The sequence below is a fragment of the Lutra lutra genome, chromosome 1 (assembly GCF_902655055.1).
Source record: "Lutra lutra chromosome 1, mLutLut1.2, whole genome shotgun sequence".
In the NCBI taxonomy this organism is placed as follows: domain Eukaryota; kingdom Metazoa; phylum Chordata; class Mammalia; order Carnivora; family Mustelidae; genus Lutra; species Lutra lutra.
Window position 1 is genome coordinate 38727876 of NC_062278.1, and position 23564 is coordinate 38751439.

General features: G+C 33.6%; 1 protein-coding gene and 1 pseudogene across 4 annotated transcripts in view; one reads left to right on the forward strand and one right to left on the reverse strand.

The window, feature by feature from the left end:
- CADM2 (cell adhesion molecule 2) overlaps positions 1 to 23564 on the forward strand; it is a 1105278-nt gene that overhangs the window by 218269 nt on the left and 863445 nt on the right. The gene's annotated exons all lie outside the window — the stretch shown is intronic.
- LOC125087672 (60S ribosomal protein L7a-like) lies at positions 18166 to 23442 on the reverse strand (annotated as a pseudogene).

The following is a 23564-nucleotide window of genomic DNA, read 5'->3' on the forward strand; positions in this document are numbered from 1 at the left end:
ATCTACTTATGTGATCATCTGGTAACAAATGTTCGATTTAGAAAAAAATATTTAGTAACTAAATATTCTAAAACAGATTTTCACACTATTGAAGAATGCCTTAGTTTACTTAGAAATAGAAATTAAATCACTAACCAATAATTACAGCAATTATTATTGCATGATAAGGAATAATTATTTCCTAAAGCTTTTGCCAATATATTTGAAGCTGTGAGGTTAACTTTTATTTCAAAGGAACATTCTTGTTTCTTATTTTAAAGGACAGATAGTTTCAAAAGATTGTTGTAAAAAGTTTGACTTTCATATAAAAGTTTTGAAACTGACAGGTGAATTAGAGGACTCTTCCCTCAAATAATGAATCATTAGGTGGAAAATTCAGTATAAATCTGAATGAAAATGCCCAGTTCTAAATTCTATTTAAAATTTGGGAAATATTTATTACCTAATCACTAAAAGTGGTCTTTCAGAGTATTTTTACTTGATTGGGAGAAAAGTAGACAAGAAAATGGGTATACTGGGGCGCCTGGGTGGCTCAGTGGGTTAAGCCGCTGCCTTCGGCTCAGGTCATGATCTCAGGGTTCTGGGATCGAGTCCCACATCGGGCTCTCTGCTCAGCAGGAAGCCTGCTTCCCTCTCTCTCTCTCTGCCTTCCTCTCCGTCTACTTGTGATCTCTCTCTGTCAAATAAATAAAATCTTTAGAAAAAAAAAAAAAAAAGAGAAGAAAATGGGTATACCTTCCGGTATGAAAAGTCCTACCAAGAATTAGGCTCCTTTCATCATGGAGCTTGGAACCTAAAAAGTGAAAGGCACTAAGGTCAAATGGAAACTTTCTATTACTGCATAGAGAGTGGTCATGTTAACAGTAATGTTTACAAGTTATTTTGGAAAGCATTATAGTGTGCCTAATTTTCCATACTCTCATTTTTATGACATTATTGATAATGCCTACATGGTATTCAAGTGAGATACAATAATCTTAACATTTGATTTTTTCTAATTGTTCACCATTTATATAGTACTTTGAGAAAAATAACTCAGACATTTAAAGTACATTTTATTTTATAAGTCAAGACAAATTCATGGTGATTATATTTGGTTTTCTTTAAAACAGTATCTTTGCCTAAATTTTATCTAATCTGCAAATTTGCCTTGCTGGTATTGATGCCCATACCATCATTTTCTTTCTTTATTATCTTAATCATATTTTGGGGCTCCATGTAAATGTGCTGTACATTCTGAAGTAAGACTAAAGGAATATATCTCACATCACTTTCAACACAACCTAGGTTTTAGCTTTTGTAAAAGTCATCACATTCATCCTTCTTTGTATTACTTTTTGAAATATTAGGCAATGAAGACAAATTCCATGCTAATTATCTGGCATATAGCAAACACTTAATACATATTTGAAAAGCCAATGAACAAATACAATAGTTCTAGCAGTTATTCAATAACTGCTGATTTTAGTAAAAATCTTATTATATTTTTGTTTCATTCAAACTTGAGTCCCTGCATCTGTGTTTATTTACACAATTGTGCTTCTAAGAGTTCCTTTCTTAATCCTCAAACTAAATTAAATGTATTATCTATAAAATAATTTTTATGTAAACAAAATGACATCTGAAACTTAAGCAACCTCTTATCACTCTTTGTAAGGATTATAATGTAATATGATGAAAGGTGATTTCCCTAAAGGAAGTAAAATGTCTCAGTATTCATATTTTTCTGTGAAAACCACCAAAGGAATTTTGAAATAGATTACTACAAACATATAATGATTTTCAGTGTACTGAGAAAACAGTTCATCAAGTAAGACTGTAATAGTGCTATTTTATCATGGAAACTTTTTTTGTCAGAATTATTCATTCACAGAAAGTATCGAGCAAATTATATTTCTTTGCCATAGAGAATTCAAAAGATGTTTTCTTCTGAGCTGATAATATGGTATTATTGTCAGAAACTAAGAGACCTCAACAAAAAAGATGGCCCTACCATATAACTAGTGTCAGAAACAATAGTTTGAGTTGACTACTTTAAAATTAAAACAACATATTTTTTTAGCTCTCTTTTGCTATTTAATTGGAGTCTTTCCAACATTTCCATTCATGGGTCAAATTATTTATTTACCTAGGAATACATTTTGCAAACAATTTACCTTCAAGCCTTTTAGAGTAAGTTATGCTGCAGAAAATTAGATGTGTCCTGGGTAAAATAGTGTGATTTTTCAAAGGATCTGATGGTAGATTGGTAACATCTGCTTTTAAAAAATTTCCGAAGGAAATGTTTGTGCCTTTTCCCTGCAGTGCTGAACTTTGAGGCTTGGTATATATGTTTGCCCTTATGTTGGAAGGAACTGACTCAGATCTGCTTTGAGAGGAAAACAATTCTTGGTTTGGACATTTCTCATTAGTCCCATTTACCTGAATAAGCTGAGTGTTTAGTCACAAATTTTGGTTAAGATTCTTTATACAACAGAGTTTAATTTAAATACTCCTTCCAGCTACAAAGATCACAGAAGTACATAAACCTGCTATAATTTGCTAAATAGTATGACTGTTTTACTCAAGTATCAAAAGCCTGGAATATTTGTGAAGGAAATTTGTTTCCCTAGATAATCAAAATCTTATACCTAGACCAAGCCAGATTATTGGGGCAGTGAACTTAGATGACTAGGTCCCTGAAATAATTGTTTTCACTGATTTAAAAAATATATATATACATTAAATATGTTGGAAAACCAAGGTAAATTTTTCTAAAACAAATAAGCTTTAGGTGCACGCTTTTTCTTTCAAATGGCATTATTCGTGTCATCTTCCACTTTATTGTTGAATAGCTCCCTTGAGTCTATAGAGACATGCTAGTGATTTATACCCCAGAACTCTTAGCTTGAATATTCTTGAAATGATGTGGTTAAAAATAAATCAGCTAACATCATTGAAATATACTAAGTCCAGAAATTTTTTTTGAGAAAGACTACTGGATTCATGATAATTATGGGTTAAAAGTATGTTGCGATTTTTTTTCATTAAAAAAAGTAGAATCATTGTTTTTCATATGTGTTGTATTTGTAAGCGTTTCTTATTAGCTAGTACAACATGACAGAATGACAAATTTTGTAGGAATAGTATAATGTGTATCTTTATACACGTATGCAGTCAAAAATAGCTTTTCTCATTTAAAGTGCTTTATGCACACCAAATAATCCTTATGGCCTTCCACGGAAGTAAGCATTTTAATCCTTATTATAGAGATGAGACACAGAAAGGTTTATCTACTTGCTTATTGACAGACAAATATTGAGGTGGAACTTAGATTAATCATCTATATTTGGTTCTTATTCATTCCTAGGTAGCCTCATGTAAGTAGCCATTCTTATCAATAGATTTAAGGATTAAAGGATTCTGTATGTATGGTTATATCTTTTTTTCTTATTTTAGCAAAAATTTAAGAACACAAATATGAATATTTTACTTACTCATTGAAATATAAATATAATTTCAAATAAACACCATAGGGCAAACTCGTGGTATGATGTAGAGTCTCAAGTAGCAATTTCATATAAACATTATATACAATACTGGATTTATTTTTCTGTCTATTAAACCTCATGATTTGTTCCAATTTATACCCTAAGGAGATTATATAAAAGCTGATATTGTAAAAAAAAAAAAAAAAAAAAAAAAAGCTGATATTGTATAATAAATTTTCCCTTGTAGCTAGCAATATTTATCTTTTACTTTTTTGTTCAATTTATAGCAATCTAAATAAAAACTAAAGTTAAATGCATTATCCTAATTAATTAGTTTCATATTCCTTACTATGCCTTTAAGTAATTATTTTTGTACTACAGCATTGCTTGCTGTCAAAAAAAATTAGGTTACCTGGGGATGAATATTCTCTAATGGGAAGATCACCAGACTGCAGTCGTGGGTGAGCCCAGTTTCTATTCTTAGACTCACCCAATAATGCCCAGTCTAATCTTCTGCAAGACTTTTTAACAGTCTTCACTTTTGTTTCTTTAGTTGTAAAAAGAGAGCTCAATTCAATTCCACATATATTCTGATGGCCTACTAGCAAAGTAATATAAAAAAATAAGGGACTTGAGTGCTGTGAAGTGTGTAAACCTGGAGATTCGCAGACCTGTACCCCTGGGGATAAAAATATATGTTTATAAAATAAAAAATAATAATAATAAAAAAAAATAAGGGACACAAAAACAAGAGGTCATGGTCCTCCTTAAGATACTAAGTATCCAATACAAAGACATTACAAAAACAACTATTCTCGTGAAATACATAGAACTGACGGAATTCAAAGAGTAATGATTCCTTTGAGTAAGTGAGCTCAGAAATAATTTACCTAAATGCAAAGTAGTTAAAGTGGCGTTTAGATGTTTGACGTGATAGACATTGACTGGTAGAAGTCTTAAGGAGAAGAATCTATGTGGGGGAGACAACATGAGCAAAGGCTCAGGAACAGACAGTTGGAAGGCTGTGGGGGTGGTAACGTGATGGTATATGGAGTAAAGAAAAACATTCTGGAACTAAATTGTGAGAGTCTTTTTTTTTTTTTTTAAAGATTTGTTTATTTATTTGACAGACAGAGATCACAAGTAGTCAGAGAGGCAGGCAGAGAGAGGGGGAAGCAGGCTCCCTGCTGAGCAGAAAGCCTGATGCGGGCTCCATCCCAGGACCCTGGGATCATGACCTGAGCCGAAGGCAGCGGCTTAACCCATTGATCCACCCAGGCACCCCATAGAGGATTTTATTTTTATTTGACAGACAGAGATTACAAGTAGGCAGAGAGTCAGGCAGAGAGAGAGGAAGGGAAGCGGGCTCCACACTGAGCAGAGAGCCCAATGCAGGACTCGATCTCAGGACCCTAAAACCATGACCTGGGAGGAAGGCAGAGGCTTTAACCCACTGAGCCACCCAGGTGCCCCAGTGTGACAGTTTTTAAGATCAGGCTAAGTAGTTTGAATTTTCTTTTGAGGGCAAAGGCCACACCTTGAAAGTTTTAAAGGATAGATCTAGGTAATCATCTGCATCTACCATTGCTGCTATTGGAAGATGCTCTCAGGCTGCTGTTCTTAGGGACTGTGTGTGTGAGGAGGTGGATGATATGGACGAGGATGATGGCAGTGAGGATGAAGTACTACACAGATTTATGTACGTATGTGTGTTTATGAATGTATATAATAATAACAATAACATATATTCAACCTCTGAAACTTTCAACTCTTGAAATAGATGTATTTGCACATATACGTATACTATACATATCTATGTATTTCAGAACTTGAATAGACAGGGATTGACAAATCAGGTTGAAGGTGGAATAGGGAGGAGACAGTGTTACTTTAAAATTATGCAAAAGATTTCTAAGATCATTTGGTAAAGCAATTCAAAATCCCTCAAAATAAAGGATCTCATGTAATTATAAATTATAATTTCAACTCATTTATGTGACAGTATAGGATGTTTTACTTTTGAGTGAGTTTTTTCTTTTCTGCTCTAAGTGTTAGCAACTCACTTAATTCAGTCTTTCTGCTAAAGATTCTTGAGTTTTCTCTTGACCAAATGTAATAGTCTCTCTGACATTTTAGAATGCCGAGTCATCATTTTTTGAATGACTGACAATTTGATACATTTCTGGACTCTCGTATACACATGTATAAATACAGCTGGCAGTCCATACACACAAACTGATAAGGAGACATTTTAAAGAGTAGAGAATTTTATTTTTTTTAAAGAAAATTCACTGAAGCATAAGCGAATGAGACATTTGAGCCCTGCAGTAGTAGGAACAATTCAATCTTTAAGGCTGAAGCTACAGGCAAAAGTCTGTTCTTAAAACAATTTCTTTCCAAATAATGTCTGATTCTTTTGTATGTAGCATGTATAACTGCATATCTTAGTTGTGTTGCTGTTAGCAATCATTTTTGTTACATCTGACTAAGATTGTTTGGTCCTTAGGGTAAAAACTTTTGTTTTTTTATTTTCCATATAATATTTAGGAATGGCCTTAGAATCAGATGAACACAGGAATTTTAAGGAATGGTCATCTATTTCAACTTCCTGATCAGAAAAACCTTTTGTGATAATTTTGGCTTCTTATTCTATTATTTATACTTGAAATTGGACAATGAGCTCACTCCTTTCCAAAGCAGCCCACCTCATCATTGTATAGGCCTCTAGGTTTTTAGAAAGTTCAGTATTCAACCGAGCTGGAACCTGCTTCATTTTAACTCCTAAACATTGGCTTTTCACTTTTTGAGAAACCCAGGAGTGCTCTGTGTTTATTTATTTATTTGCTTGTTTATTTATTTGCTTTCTAGCTAGAAATCCTCAGAAAAATGAGATACCCTGTTTGTTGGAGAATTATTGTTTCCTACAGCATTAATGTGGGTTTGATTTTCCGTATAAGACAATTTCTGTTGAAGTTTCTTACTACCAACTGGCTCATGTCTTCATTGAGCTTTCCTTTTTCTTAAGCAGTGAAATAAAGGTGTAAGGGTGAACTTAAGAGAACCAAATAGCTAAATTGAATTGAACTAATATTCAGTATTTTGCCTTTTAATTACTCTTTACTTAATATAAACATTAAAATTTGCTATAAAAATGTATCTACTCTTTTAGACTTACTAAATTTCAGTATTGACCTTAAGAAATTTGGGGTATTTCACAGTCATTATTGATTCTATATAAATGTATTGAAATGGAAAAGGCAAGATAGAAGATTGACTTCACCAAAAAGATGATGATGTATCAGGATCAGGAAGTAGTTATAACAGTACATCATTTTTGCCCTATGTATTAGTTTGCTTCGTGATTCTGGACTCAAGATATTGTTGTTCTAGCTTGGGGAGAACAAGAACAATTAAACAAACAACCTGATGAGCAAAGGACTTGAATAGACCTCTCTCTAAAGAAGATATAAAAATGGCCAATAAGGTCATGAGAAGTGGCTCAGCATCACTAGTCTTTAAGGAAATGCAAAACAATTAACACTTCATGCCCATGGAAATTGCTATTATTAAAAAGCAAGCAGGGCGCCTGGGTGGCTCAGTGGGTTAAGCCGCTGCCTTCGGCTCAGGTCATGATCTCAGGGTCCTGGGATCGAGGCCCGCATCGGGCTCTCTGCTCAGCAGGGAGCCTGCTTCCCTCTCTCTCTCTCTGCCTGCCTCTCCATCTACTTGTGATCTCTCTCTGTCAAATAAATAAAAATAAAAATCTTTAAAAAAAAAAGCAAGCAAATAACCCAACAATAACAACAACAACAACAACAAAAACAAAACCAAAAATAGCAAGTGTTGGTTAGTATGCAGAGAAATTAGAACCCTTGTGCATTGCTGCTGGAAAGTGGAAAGAATTTTCCAAATTTACCACATAGAAAAAGATAGGGCATTACCTCCAAGAATTCAAGATAGAATTGCCATATGATCCAGCAATTCCCCCTTAAGATGCATAGCCAAAAGAAGTGAAAGCAGAGACTAAAAAGACATGTGTATGCCCATTTTCATAGCAGCATTATTTACATTAGCCATAAGGTGGAAGCAACTCAAGTGTCTATTCATTTCTAAGGAAAATGTGGTATATAAATAAAATGAAATAATACTCAGCCTTAAGAAGGAAGGAAGGAAACTCTGACACATGCCACAACATGGATGAATTTTGACGTATTATGCTAAGAGAAATAAGCCAGTCACAAAACGACAAATATTTATATGATTCCTCTTATATGACATTTCTAGAGTTGTCAAACTGATAGGGACAGAAAGTAGAATGGTAGTTGCCAAGAACTGGGGAGGGGAAGGAATGGGGAATTACTGTTTAGTGGGTACAGAGTTTCAGCAGGGAAAGATGAAGAAGTTCCGGAGATGGATAGTGGTGATAGTTGCCCAATAATGTGAGAACTGTGCACTTAAAATTGTCAAAATGATGTATTTTATGTTCTGTGTATATTACCACAATTAAGAGAATCATTTATTTCAGTAAAAACCAAAGTAATGCAAAGAGGAGAGTAATGAAAGTAAAGGAAATACTAATAAAAGTGCATGTGTGCATGTGTGTGTGTGTGTATGTGTCACATACAATACTTTGTATAAATGATACTATAGTTGATTTAAGTCCTACCTAATCTTATGATACATGGAACATTAGAAAATGGAAATAATCATGATAACAAATCAGGGATGCCTGGGTGGCTCAGTCAATTAAGTGTTTGACTCTTGATTTTGGCTCAGGTCATGATCTCAGGATTGTGAATTGAGTCCTGAACCGGGCTCTGCACTCAGTTTGCTTGGAATTCTCTCTCTCCCTCTGCCCTCCCCACCCCTCCCCCTGCTCTTTCTCATTCTCTCACTCTCTCACTTTCTCAAATCCAAATAAGAAAATAAATCTTTAAAAAAAATAAAAAACAATATTTAAAACTGTGGATTAGACCAATGCACAATCTCGATAGCTGCATTTAACGGGTTTTGAAAAGTTGTCTTGAGCATTCTGAGAAAGCTTTGCCTTTATCATGCAAAAAAGGCAGTGACTGTTCTGTCACTTTGTAATACTGTAGTCACTGTGAGCCATAACCCTTTGCCAACTCCTAAAGATAATCTGTAGATTTATATCTAGCCCTCTTTTGATATACTGTGTTTTCTGTTATTCAGGTATTGCCTTTATTCTTGGATTGTATAAGCTAAGTCAAAATTAGGTCAATTCTATTAGGAATAATTTTAAAAGTGATATCTTTGAAACAGTTTTATTCAATGAGATACTCTTCGATGAATGTCAGAAACCTCACTTTTTTCTATCAGTGATGTGCATTTTGCTGTGGGGTTTAATAATTTTATGAAACTGATGACTTGATTGCTTTGGGGAAATTCACATGCAGATTTTACCTTGAAGAGTCAAAAAGCATTGCTAAATGATGGATCAAGTGTAATGGGATTAAGGATTTTTTCCATCCTTTTTATATTAATTACCCATCCATAAAGAGAGAAACTGATCACCCTGTCCCTGACTAATGCTCTGTAGGCTTTTGATATCTGTTTGATGAAACTATCACAAAAGATAAAACTGGAAAAATTATTTTCTACTTTAGATACACATATAACACTAGAGTTGGCAGGATTTGAGTCTCTGAGACCAAATGAATATGAAGTGATGAGATGCCACCTTGCATAGAGCAGCAAAACATCACAGCTATCTTTGATGTTAAACAAAAGTGTGATATACATGTTTCTAAAACCAGAGTCTTACTGCTCCTTAATCAGGCTCTGATAAAGCTGTGGTCACTTGCGCTCCGGCTGAGAGAGGACATTTACATACAGGATGGTGTGAGCTCATTCTCTATCCAGGGAAGTAGTCTGTGTATCCTGCTTAGGCCTAACGAGTACTAGGAAATAGTACTGTCTAAAGTTTTAACCTAAGAGGAATATTTGTTCACCTGTTGTCACTCACTTCTACATATACAATCATTTTATTTTTTTTTTTTCAGTTATTCCATGTGCAAAATGATACTCAAAAACTGCTGGGGGAGAAATACTCCATTAGCCACTCCTGGTGTAGTGGTAGCTAAGTTCTCCTCGATTTGTTTGAGTGAGCGGCCATCTACTTTCAATAATGTGAACTTGATTACAGATTTAATATTAGAAATGCAAAAAATTTGCCTGTACTCATGTTGAGAAATAAGTCCACAACCCTATATATAGTTAGCTACAATCTGGAACTGATAATAATTTTATGTAATGCTAGGATATATTATAAATAAACACAGAGGGCAGTTATTGTTCCTTCCATATATGCTAAGTGAGCATTAAATGTAGGACTTTGGCTAACATATATTTCAATGGCTTGAATTAAAACTATATACCTAAGAGGTAACAAACTATAACCTGAAGAATATACTTTATTTCTTTTTACTTTTCTTGAATTTCCATAGTTGTTAAACATTATATATAACATTTATGAGTCAATAAAGAATTTTAACACATCATATATAAATATTGCTTGCCATAATACCTTGGAATAAGCTTTAGAGTCTTAAAAATATATTTGCTGAATTCTGTTCTTTACTATATCTTTGGGGAACATTTTTACCTAATAATTTGCAATGGATTACGCTATACATTTTTTAAAATGTGAAATTAGGCAAATTTAGAAATTCTGCCATTACAGGTCTGTGTATTCACAATCTTTTTTCTTTTTTAAAGATTTTATTTATTGGGGTGCCTGGATGGCTCAGTGGCTTAAGCTTCTGCCTTTGGCTCAGGTCATGATCCCAGGGTCTTGGGATCGAGTCCCACATCGGGCTCTCTGCTCAGCAGGGAGTCTGCTTCCCCCTACCCCTGCCTGCCTCTCTGCCTACTTGCCATCTCTGTCAAATAAATAAATAAAGTCTTTCTTTAAAAGATTTTAAAATTTTAAAAGAAGATTTTATTTATTTATTTGTTTGACAGACAGAGATGGCAAGCAGGCAGAGAGGCAGGCAGAGAAAGAGGGGTGGGGGGGAAGCAGACTCCCTGCTGAGCAGAGAGCCCGATGTGGGGGGTTCCATTCCAGGACCCTGAGATCATGATCTGAGCTGAAGGTAGAGGCTTAACCCACTGAGCCACCCAGGCACCCCTCACAATCTCCTAATTCTGGAGGTTTTGGATTAAAAACTTACAGAAATTTGCAAATTTGTTTATTTTGCTTATGATTAAATCCAGAATTTTAAGTGTAATACAGGTCTTTTTCAACAGACTATTATTGAAATGCATGAATTTAAAATGGTTACCTTGTTTCTGAACATTTAAATGGTTCTTATTTGTATATATTTAGTCATTCTTAAGTTAACAAAAAACTATAAAAAATCTGAGTCTATTTAAGCCTCAAATAAATAATTTACTTCTGAAAGTTCTCTTGAGAATAAAAATCTCTGATAACTTTACTTTCACAAAAGGAATACAGCACTTATTTTATCATTTATACTTGGAATGCTACATTTGCATAAAAGTATAATTTAAAATTAAAGTAATTAGAATCAATTTAAGATTATACATGTGAATTTAAAACATTTTTACAAATTTTGACACAAGTCAATCAAAATATACAAAATAATTCCATGACTGAATAAAAGAAAATCAATACAATTATTTTTCCTGATTATTCAGTTATTACTAATGTGTAAGTGAACTCTTTGAAAATGCAGTGATGCATTATCTACTTATGAAAGTATATGAATAACCTCTCCACATATGGCAAAGATGTTTAAATATATACCTTTGTTCTTTTTTAATTTCTTTTCGTTTTACTGATTATCTTTCAATTGACCCCATAAGCTGCAGTAAACAACATGCTCTACATCAGCATCCTTTCTTTTCTAAATGTTGCTTCTAATGAGTGGGCAGGGAACATACGTACTCAAATTTGTGCAAATTTAGTAAAATTAAGAAAAAAGGTGTGTAATAATATGATGTCCTATAAAGCATTTACGATTTAGTACACGGTTTTTATAACAACTATTCTGTTTGAAGGGTTTTTTTGTTGTTGTTACTTTTGTTTCCTTCTTGCATTTGTGATACTTAAAACAAAAATTGCTTTTTAAAACATGAATGTGAGATCCATGCCAAAAATATGCTCTTCTACATAATTTCTGTTCTCTAAGTTTTCTGAATATATAGTATCTAGGGCCATTAGGATAGTTTTGGGTTGTTTTTTTTTTTTTTTTGTAATAAATTATGAGTAGTAGAAAATATTTAGAATGAGGTATTACTATCTATTTCAAATCTATATACTGAAGTGTTTAGAAGATGGTTTTGGATAGATTTCTTTCACATATGCCTAGAAATTGACAATATGAAATTGAAAATATGGACAATATGTGGTCAAATATATGAAATGAACATCAAGTGATCAAATATATGTAATACAACCTAAAATGCAAAAGTAAATTTCGTTTATATTCTGCATATATAATACTAAACCAGCCATCTTACTGTTTATGTTTAGATTATCTTTTTCATTTAATAGGATGTTGAAATGACAAATTGTACAAATTCAGCTTCATTCATTTGAGAGGATTACTTTAGTACTTTATTCACATTTATAATCCTACAAATATTTACTGAGCACTTACTCTATGCAAAGCCATACTGAGGGCACTAGGGATATAGAAATGTACAAAATACAGTGCTGGAAACACAGAAAAGTACATAAGAAATGAGTTATTGATATTATAATACATGGTAAAATATCTTTGTTATCTTACATTCTATCTAGCTGGGTGATCAGAGAAAAAAATAAGTACAATATAGAATATGTTATATAGTGTTAAGTACCTTGTTAAGAAGATGACTTTTTCTACCTGAAGGAAGCATAGAATTAGAAAAGATTTTTTCAGGCTGAAAAAAGGAGAAAAAACCTACCCTACTTTTTCTCACTTGTCTACTTCTAAAGTTAGATGTTATTTTTCTCTTAATTTAAATGTTTAGTTTTTACTATTGCAGTTTAGAATTTGCAAAGTTCTGCAGGATTTCTAAAGTACTATTAGAAAGCAATTCTCATATGACAAAGCTTGAGGAGAGACTGGATTGGAACAAAAGCTATGAGACAGAGACTCAGGGAGCGAGAAGAGAGAGAGATTGACCACGCAGTCGATTGAGATTATGACAAACATGATCTTGAAAGTCAGAAGATTCAAAAGGCCAACACTGGGCAATATCTGTATAAAAATTTGAGGAACTGATAAATGTAAACTGTTCTAAGAATAAAGAATGAGAATACAATTTAGGCTTCTAATATATAGAGCTATTTTTTCTGATGTTAACCAAGTTTTTATTTGTTATCCAGTACTTCTTGAAATGTAATCCAGAAGGTTTTAGTTGAGGTAATGACAAATCTTTAGGGAATTTGTGATACTATTACTTCCAGGGTGTAAGTGATTGGCCTCTAACAGAGAATGTGATAGAAAAATTTCATGGAATTATGTAGCAGCAAAAAAAGAGGATCTGTGATTCATCTCTGAGGAGTTTGTGCATAAGATGCACAGTAACTGAACAAATAGACCAAAAATTTCCTTGAAGGCTTAAATGAATACAGCAACTCTGAATAGAAAAATTGACTGATAATATAGGAATAATCTGGTGACAGTTCAAGAAGGCAAAGTAGAATATGCGTACAAATGAGCATGCCGCATCCATTTAAAAAGTCAAATAAATTGATATTTATAAGACTGAAATGCAACTGGATTTTTTAAAGGAAGTTCTCCCAATAAACACATTTTATGGTTCTTTAATTCATGTATTCAATTAATTAATAAAAATCAATCAACTAAATGGGAGGTACTTCCTCCGTTTTGACAAATGAGGTAAAAAAAATGTGTAAGATCCATCCATCTTCTGGAGCTTACCTTTCATTGAGATGAAGAAAAAAAAAAAGCACAATTATATAAATAATAAATTAAATAATACAATATTTACATAATATATATTCTTATGTAGATAATATGTCAACATTACTAAGAAATAAAATGGTAAACTAAATGTTAAATTAATGGCAGATTTATAAAGAGAGAAAAAATCACTTCAAGTGTGTCCCCCCAATTACTTATTAATTGTAGTGCTTTTAACATATATCCACAAATCTTTGACACTACTTCTTTCAGGATGAGAAACTTAATTCTCCTCCTCTTCAGTGAGATCTGGATTTAGTGACTGACTTCTAATGGAGTCTAGAAAAAAAAAATAATAATAACCTTATGCTGGAGAAGCCTAGCAGATACCTTAACGAAGACATTCAAATTAACCAGTAATGTCACATTGGTATCTGTAGCCAATAGTATGTTATGTTAGGAAAGGAATTTGTCCCTTGTAATATTCTACCATAAAATCCACAACCCCATCTAATCATAAGAAAACATTAGGTGATTCCAAATTAAGGGACATTCTACAAAATACCTGACTATTACTTTTCAAAGGTGGCAATGACAAGGAATCACAGATTGTAAGAGATGAAAGAGCTTGACAAATAAATGCAACATGGTATATTGGCTTGGACATAAGAACATAAAATCTAATTTTGATTAATGTACTATCATTATGTAAGATCTAACATTAGGAGAAACTGGAATAAGAATATATGGAACCTTCTATACTATGACTACACCTCTCTTGCAAACCTAAAATTATGTCAAAATAAATCACTTTTAAAATGAAAGATTAAAGTTAACACTTGTTTTTAGATAAATGCTTCACATACCCTAGTTATCTGTATATTTTTCTTGTGAAGCTCTCATTTTTAATCTGCCATGGAAATTTATATTTCCCCAATAAATCTTATAAGTATTATATTGCTGTTTAGAAGTCATTTTATTTTAATTTTAGTGACTCATGTTTAGACTGTATCATTAATTCTCATGGCCCCCCAAATCAAGTGAATACAACTCAATTATATAAAATGTTATATGAAAATGGCTCTAAAAAGTATGCTATGTATAATTGCAATTTACACAAGATGCACTCTGAATCCTCCTTTCCAGATGATGTAAACAAAAATGATACTCTCAAATTAATACTTAGCTTTTCAGAGATTTCATCAGTGATGCTGGGGAAGGATTAAGGCATTAGAGGCTAAAATCTGTCAAGTGTGGTTATGCATCTGAGATTCACTTACTGAACCATGAACACACTTTTATTATTTTCCATGAAAAATTCACTTCTATAAATCAATGCTGCATGTGACTATTAATACCAACAAGGACAAAAATAGAGCATGTTTATGTAATACATTCTGTTGTTCTTGTTTGTAATCGTGGCCCTGAAATATTATCCTATGAGAAAGCATGATAGGATAATATCTTCTCCAAATTTATTTAAAGATTTCACAAAGAAAAAAAAAACAAGCAATATATTCCATTTCAATGTATTATGTAGCTGGGTTCTGGGAGAAGCCAGATGCACAGTAATTTCCATTCCTGAGACACTTTCTAACTTGCTGATGATTAGCCCAATCCCATAAGTGCCTTCAAAAAGCGCTTTCTGTTGAGACAGCTATTTGAATTAATGGCTATTTTGTTTACGTTCAGATTTAAAGAAAATAAACCAATCCCCTCATAAATTTTACTATTTCATATAAAGTTGAACTATATCATGCCCTATGAAACAAAAAATATTTACTTATTAGATTTTAATACTACCTTATAGTCTATAGATTACAAAATCCATAATGTGAGACCCAATTTGCAGAACACAGTTTCAAAATAAGGAATGGTATATTTTCCTTATTATTGTGACAGTGATGATACAGTAAGAGAAAATTACAACTTAATGCAAATAATTTAATAAGCTTTTACTTACCGAGACCTGCGTTTTAGAAAAAGTGAAGGCTGAGTCTTTATTCATGAAGTAATAAATGAGTTAAATTATGTCTTAGTTGGAAAAGAGGTATGAGAATAAAGAACAAAAATAGAAAAAAATAGATGTTTAAATGACAGAATATGAATAAAACAGTTTAGTAGGCAATCAGAGGGTTAAGGGGTGAGTTGAGAAAGTAAACTGTCACATAAGTCAAATAATGGAAATGATTTAAGATGTATGCGTGAGGGGCAAATACCAGCAGGGATAAAGATAAGAACCAAGATAGATATTTGGACTTTTGATTGAGAGACTATAAATGACCTTTAGAACAAGAGTTTCAAAGTATTTGTGAGCATGTTTCCTAATGGTTAAGAAGCCAATTAGTTTGGCAAAAAATGCAGGGGTAGGCAAGTCTTTTGGTAAGTGGGATAATTAAGAAAATGATAATTCTCCTAATGGCAGCATTCCTTTAACTACAGATTACATTTCTCAAGGCTGAGAAATAACCCAATATTTATTTAATGTTTTTTTCTCTTTTTTGTGATGAAAATATGCCAATATGTTTTGTTTCATTTTGCTTATTATTTGCAGTTCCTCAAAGATTGTTAAATTTCTACTTTGTTCAAAGTATAGTCTTAAGCACTATGGTGGTACTAAATAAACAAGATACATTTCCTCTTCTTCGGAAAATACTAATTTTGAAAGGTCTTTGAGATATAACAATAAAAAGTATAGTGTAAAGAAGACCGAGCTCTAGAAAGACAGAACATAAAATAGTTTCTTTCAAGCACCCAGGAGGGGAAAGTATCTTGAGAACTTGCTTGAAGTTAGATTGGTAAGAGCTTTCAATGCCATGCTGTAGAAAATGAGGTTTATTGTGTAGGCAGTAAGGGTACCATTTGTGGTTGTAATCAACTCTCATTTTTATGTGTATGTCGAGATTTAAAGATTGGATCAGTCAAGGTACACATCCTAGACCACAGTTCAACTTCACTATGAGGTGAATGAGCTCAATTCAGAGCGTGGACAGTTTAAACTAAGGGAAACAGGTGCTTTTGTGGTATTTTCAGTAGTATTCTCTGACATACTTAGCACATTGACTTTGAAACAACCTTACCAAGTGTCAAAGCACTAAATCTCCTTAAAGAGAAACATAACCCCAGCTCCGAGATGGATGACAGATAGGGTATTATTTTGGCATCCCAGGAGAATATAGTGAGAGTACTCTCCTGAATCTCAAGGTGGGAGAAAAGAACCCACAAGGGTTCTCTAGAGAAGATGCTCTATCTTTTATTTTGGCTAGGAAAAATCTGGAGACAGTTCCCAGCAGTACTGTGACTAATGTTCTTGGAAGGAATCATCTATATATTGATCCAAATAAAGAATATTTATTTTAAAATTGGCATCTAACTACTCTTTCTGCTCCTCCAGAGAAAAAGGGGAAAATGTGCTGGTCCTCATTGGAAATAAGAGAATATGTTATCCAAAACACTTAACAGTCTTCTGTACCATTAAAATTTTGATATAAACCAGGAGTAATTAAAATATAATAAAATTGCTATTTTCTTATAATATATAGTATAAACCCTTAACCCATGTAACATTTTGAAAGATAAATTTATAAATTATAAATTATAAATATAATATAAATTTATATTATTTATACACTCAATATGAGTGTATAAATAAGCTTAGTTATAATAATAATATATGACATATTTAGACATACTGTGTCTACTCTGCACATTCCTCCCCTAGTTATAATGCTGATATTTTCCTGACAAAATGAAAATGGAACACATTACTCTTGTTTTTGTATGATAAAACATGAATTTCCTCTACAATGGAGCCTCTGAAGATTTGGTAAGAGAAGTTGAAGAGATATGAAATGCACTTAAGCATCTTTAAAATAAAAGTCTTTAATAAATGGGAGCCATTTGCTTCCAGCTGCTCTTAAGGATAGCAGCCCTCAAGGGGAGAAAATACAAAAATGAATGGATGCTTAATAAATATTTGTTGAATTGAATTGAGTAACTAATTGATTATTCTTCAACCACAAAAGACATTCTGGAGCTTTTAGAAGGAAGGTATTATGGCAATTTAGCTTGATCTATGTAACATTTATTACAGTGCCCATAGGTAAAATGTCCTGCTATGGTAAGACAGCATGCCTCAGAATGGGATTTGATAGGACACAGGTATTTAAATATGGTTGCGGGGACATGGTTGCTGGCAATATAGAAGTTTTTTTTTTTTTTAATTTTATAGATTTTTTAAAAATTTATTTATTTAAGAGAGAGCATGAGTGACCACAAGCAGGGGGAACGGCGATGGGAGAGGGAGACAAACAGACTCCCTGCTGAGTGCCGAGCCCAACGTGGAGTTTGATCCCAGGACCCTGAGATCATGACCTGAGCTGAAATCAAGAGTCGGATGCTTAACTGACTGAGCCACCCAGGTGCCCCAGAAGATTTTTAAACTAGAATAAAGGAGATGGCAGTTGCTGACACCTAATAAATCCTTAGATTTGTTATAAATATTCTTTTTTTTTCTCTTTCCCATTGAGGGTGGGAAATGAGACAAATCCACAGAAATTATTATCTTGAGCATCTAGGAAAGAATTCATAATTATGTTCCAGAACAATGGTGGAATGGCCTTACCGGTCACATACTAGATTTTGAAAAGAAAAAATAGAATACTTCACAATCTAAAGTCTAGCAACTAACAAGCATGCAGATAACATAATGACAGCAAACCACCTCACCCCCCTTTTTTTTAAAGAGGACTTTTTATTACTTCCATGCACAGAAAATTCAACAGTGTACACTTAGCTCAGTTTGGTGGTAAGTGCCTTAGCTTTGCCTTTTCCAGCTTAGCAATGTAAGCCACTGACTTTGGACCCGAGACATTGCCTCCATGGTGACAGCGGATTTCATCATTTCTGTCATTGTACTTGGTCCTGATAGCTCTCATCAGCTCAGCCAGAGCTCCTTTGTCTTCCAAGGTAACTTGTGTGAAGGCAACAGTGGTGCAGGTCTTCCTGTCCACCAGACTCCCCAGCCTGGCCTTTCCCTTGATAATGCCATAGAGAGCCTCCCATCTTCTCCTGGAGACAGGAAGACAACCAGCTCAATGAGATCAACCTCATGTGCAATTACTACCAGCTGGGCTTTCTTCTTTTCCACCAAGGTGGTAACAGTATTAACCCTAGCTTGAAGGACAGGTGACCTCTTAGTGGGGACATCCCCTTTGTCAGACCTTTCTTCTTAGTCCCAGCCAACAAACTCTGATTCTTCTCTTGTTTTGTCTCTGGTCTGTATTTGTGGGCTGGCTAAAGCAGCTCAGTAGTTTGGTGGTCCAGGCTTGGGTAAACTGGTTAATGGAAGGGGGGGAAGAACTTTTAGATGTTTACAGAGAATAAACTTTTGCCTCTATAGCCAGATAAAGCGGGAACATTTGACAGAGCAAATGAGTTCCCTTTTGGGCTAGATGTTCTGTCTGATACCAGAATTCTTGGGCCTTTTCTCACACAGGGGATTGAACACCTTTTTGGCCTCCTGCTTCTTCATGACAGCAAGGCAGGATCACTTTCTTCCCCTTAGCCTTCTTTCCTTTGAAGCGTCTTGGATGGCTGGAAGAGAGAATACAAACCCACTTTTTAAAAACCTTCAATTAAAAAAATATCCTAATTAGAAAAATCTGTAGATACATTATTACCTCCAGGCATGTTCTTTCATTATATTTATCATAATTTATATCTTTACATGGTTTAATGGCTGCCCTCAGAAACATGTACTAGCACAACTTAGATTTGGGGCTGGATCTTCCTTGTTTTGAGAACAATCTTGTCCACCTTAGGATGTTAGCAGCATTTCTGGCCTATACACAGCAGATGCCAGCAGTAGACCCTCCCTAGTCCTGACAATCAAAAATGTCTCCAGATGTTACCAAATGACTCCTAAGGTGTACTGACCAGGTTGATAAATTACATGTATGTAGTTCTGTGTTTATAGAGCTAAAAGGACTGATAATTTCTATGAATACATTAAAGGAAGGTGAGCTTTATTTGCTTTAATATACTTGGAACAATTAAATTGTTATTGTGTTAGTATTTGTTGAAAGACTACTATATGAGGTGTCTCCTTATGTTCTTATAAAACAATGCAAGTGCCTTTTATAAGGAATAACAAAGAAATGTTAAGCACTGAACTGGAGTCTTTATACACATTCTTTAATTCTTCTTTTTTTAACATTCTTTAATTCTAAAAAAAAAGTATGTATGGAATGTACATTCTCACACTTAAAGAAATTAATGTTCTGGGGACTTATGTTGTCTAAGGTCACACAGTTAGAACCCAAAGTCTGCTCCTTATTAGAACAGATGCCTTTTCTTTGTAGTACAGTGAAATTGCATGGCTTAGCAAGCTGGGAGAAAATATTCTATCATATCTATGTTTTATAGGCCACCAACATAATATTTAACTTGCTATTGTTTTAAAGATTTCCCAATAGTTGAGACTTTCTATTCATTGAAATTTTAAAGCAAGGTAATATTAATAATTATCCCAAACTTTTTTAAGGTTCCTTTTGAGAATTTTTCCATTAATAAAACTCAAATACAAAATAGAAACATCCCATCGTAAATTTAAGAACCTCTTTACTAAAACTATATTAAATTTGTTATTTGAAGGAAAATATTGGATTTTATGATTCATTTGTAATTTTGTCTCTTTGTCATTTAGTAAATGCTTAACATGCTGATTTATGAACCTTCTCTTTCCTGAAAGAGCCACGGTAAATTGCAATTGGCAGTTCTGTAAAAGAGTCTAAGTTATTTTCTTTCATGAGTAATATGAAAAATTGAAGTGTAATTGATGGTCATTAAAAACCAATGTGGATTCTTATAAGCACAGAAATAAAAACTCTTGTCTAAAAAAATAGTAGCTGAAAAAAGTAATTTTAATGGATTTTAAAAAGTGCAAACAAATCTTTGCAGACCGTTAGGCTTTTTTTGGAGTATTTTGATTAGAATAATAAAGTGATTGTCATATTTCATTGACATAACATGCACATTTTTTTTTTACATTTTAACATACCTGTATTGTGAAGCATCTTTAAATCCCAGTGTATCAGAGTGAAATTAGTATTTTTCCCTTACATAAAATAATGATGTGAGTTACTATTGATGTTTACGTTCAGTAATTTTTTTTAAAGATTTTGTTTATTTATTTGACAGAAGGAGATCACAAATAGGCAGAGAAGCAGGCAGAGAGAGAAAGGAGGAAGCAGGCTCCCCGCTGAGCAGAGAGCCCTATGCGGGGCTCGATCCCAGGACTCTGGGATCATGACCTGAGCCAAAAGCAGAGGCTTTAACCCACTGAGCCACCCAGGTGCCCCTACTTTCAATAATTTGTAAAACTTAATGAGATATTTTAAAACATGTCAATGCTTAAATTTTTGGTTCTAGAAATTTTGATTCCTATATTAAATAGTTTAGATAATGGCATTGGGTGCTAATTATAATTTCTGTTGGCTATGATTTAATTTGATAGCAGAAACCTCTGAAAAACACATACTTCTAAAATATTTTCAGTATCACTATTCTTTGGTGTCATTTTAAAAACTTATTTGTTCTTTGTTTTTGTCTTAATGTTATGTGTATCCACAAACCATTTTGAAAGATAGCTGATAAACCTTTTCAGAAATGCATGTTTAAGTAACCACAAAATTACTATATATCTATCAGATAGATTTATCAGTTCCAGTTGTGGATTTTGGTTCATTGCAAGTATGTGAAAAATATTTTTTAAAATATGAGAATGATAATTTTCCAAAGGTATGATTACTTCTGTATTTGCTCAGGATATTTTCTGCTGATTTTTTTAATAATATAAGTACAAGACTTTATTATATTGTTATATAGTTCATATAGTTAGATTTTATTTTCAGAATAGATGGGATTCAATGTGTGTATTTCTTTTTTTCATATTTGTATGCTCATAAAAATATCCTGTACATGTCAATCAGCATAACCTAGTTTAAGCAGAAATATTATTGTAGGATTACATTTGGTTATCTGTCTTTTTCTAAGCATGAAAAGCCCTTGATATTATATCTTTTAAGCAAGCATTTTAAAAATGAAGAGCAAATAGACAAGGGTTTTGAAGTTTGCATCTGTTGATGCAGAAAGTTAGCTATTAATATTACATATATTCAAACTAATCACAATTTATGGAATTAACTATAAGTGAAACCATGTAGAATGGCATTTCATGCTTTTGGTTTTCTGTGACTTGAAAGGAAGTTGTTTTCCTCTGACAGATTACAGAGGATTTGGTATCAACTTTCCATTCCTCAAATTTAGGTTGCAAGCTTTTTTTCTTTTTCTTTTTCAAAACGATAAGTGGAAGCACACTGAACCTTGAATAAATAATTTTTGCATCTCATAATCTAAAGCTAAAGCAAATGAGGGATTTGAAACAATTGCTTAGGTAATTTAACTTCAAATCAATAGCTCATTTTGATAGAAAAAATCTATTATGTTTATCAAGAGAACACATAAATAAACTGATATGCATTTATGTTCTAAAATAAACAGTGTACAACACTTCTTAGGTATTACTTTGTCCTCCAGAAGCTACTCTTTTAACAGCAAATGCATGGATGTGCATGGGCACAGATAACTCCGGTTAAATTAAGCAAATGAGGTAGATTTGAAACAACAAACATTTACTTTCTCATAATTTCTGTGAGTCAGGAATCTAGGCAAGCCTTAGCTGGGAACCCTGGCTCAAAGCCTCTCCCAGAGCTGTAACCAAGGTGGAGACTGGGGCTGTAGCCATCTCAAGGCCCCACTTAGGTCCATATCCAAACTCACTCTCTCACGTGGCTGTTGGCACACACCAGGTCCTTGATGACTGTTGTCTAGAGATACCAGTTTTCCATTGGGCAGTTCACACAAGGCAGCTGATTTCCCTCAGCAAAAGCAAAAGAAACCGAGAAAGTAAGCAAGACAATAGCCAGAATCTTTTTTTTTTTTATAATCTCTCTCAAGTTGATTTTTATTCCATAAGAAATTGTAAAAACTGAGAATATATACATAAGCAAAAAAACAGAAAACATCTGTAACCATTCCCAATAACCACTGTTGGTATATTTCTTTGGTGTATGTCCTTTTGAATTCTTTTTTATGCATATAGAAACATATCCTTTTTTTACCAAAAATGAGGTGGTAATTTTTGTAACTTACCATAATTTACCTAAGAAATCCACAAACTTTTAGATACTCACTGTGTTTTACTTCAACCTTGTATTGCGGGATATTGTTCTATATATTTTTTTCCAGATTTTTTTTTAATTTTATTTTTTATAAACATATATTTTTATCTCCAGGGGTACAGGTCTGCGAATCGCCAGGTTTACACACTTCACAGCACTCACCATAGCACATACCCTCCCCAATATCCATAACCCCACCCCCCTCTCCCAACCCCCTCCCCCCATCAACCCTCAGTTTGTTTCATGAGATTAAGAGTCACTTATGTTTTGTCTCCCTCCCAATCCCATCTTGTTACATTTATTCTTCTCCTACCCCCTTAACCCCCTATGTTGCATCTCCTCTCCCTCATATCAGGGAGATCATATGATAGTTGTCTTTTTCCGATTGACTTATTTCGCTAAGCATGATACCCTCTAGTTCCATCCACGTCGTCGCAAATGGCAAGATTTCATTTCTTTTGATGGCTGCATAGTATTCCATTGTATTAGCCAGAATCTTTTGTAACCTAATCTTGGAAGTGTCATCCTATTACTTTTATTATATTGTATTCTTTAGAAATGAGTCCCTAGGTCCAGACCACACTCAAAAGGAGAGGATTGCAAATGGGACGAATATCAAAGGCAAGGGTCATTGCAGGTCATTCCAGGGGCTGCCCACCACAGCACCACCAGCTCTCAGTGGGATTCCTGTTCCCTGCTAAAGCCAAAGTTTTTCTTCTTTGCTATTTGTGGTTAGGCACTTCTTTTCCCTTAATAAATTTCTTTTGTTTTCTGCTTTCACCACATGTTTTCTTCTATCTCCTGTAAAGTGCTATAACCACTTTTCCCCATCATCGGAAACGTGAAACTTCACAGGCACATTTCCGTGTTGAAATTTATACTGTTCACCTTCTGCAAAGTGTTGTCTCTGAATGCCAAGGCTGTGCTGTGGTTGGGTTTAAAAATGAATTAAG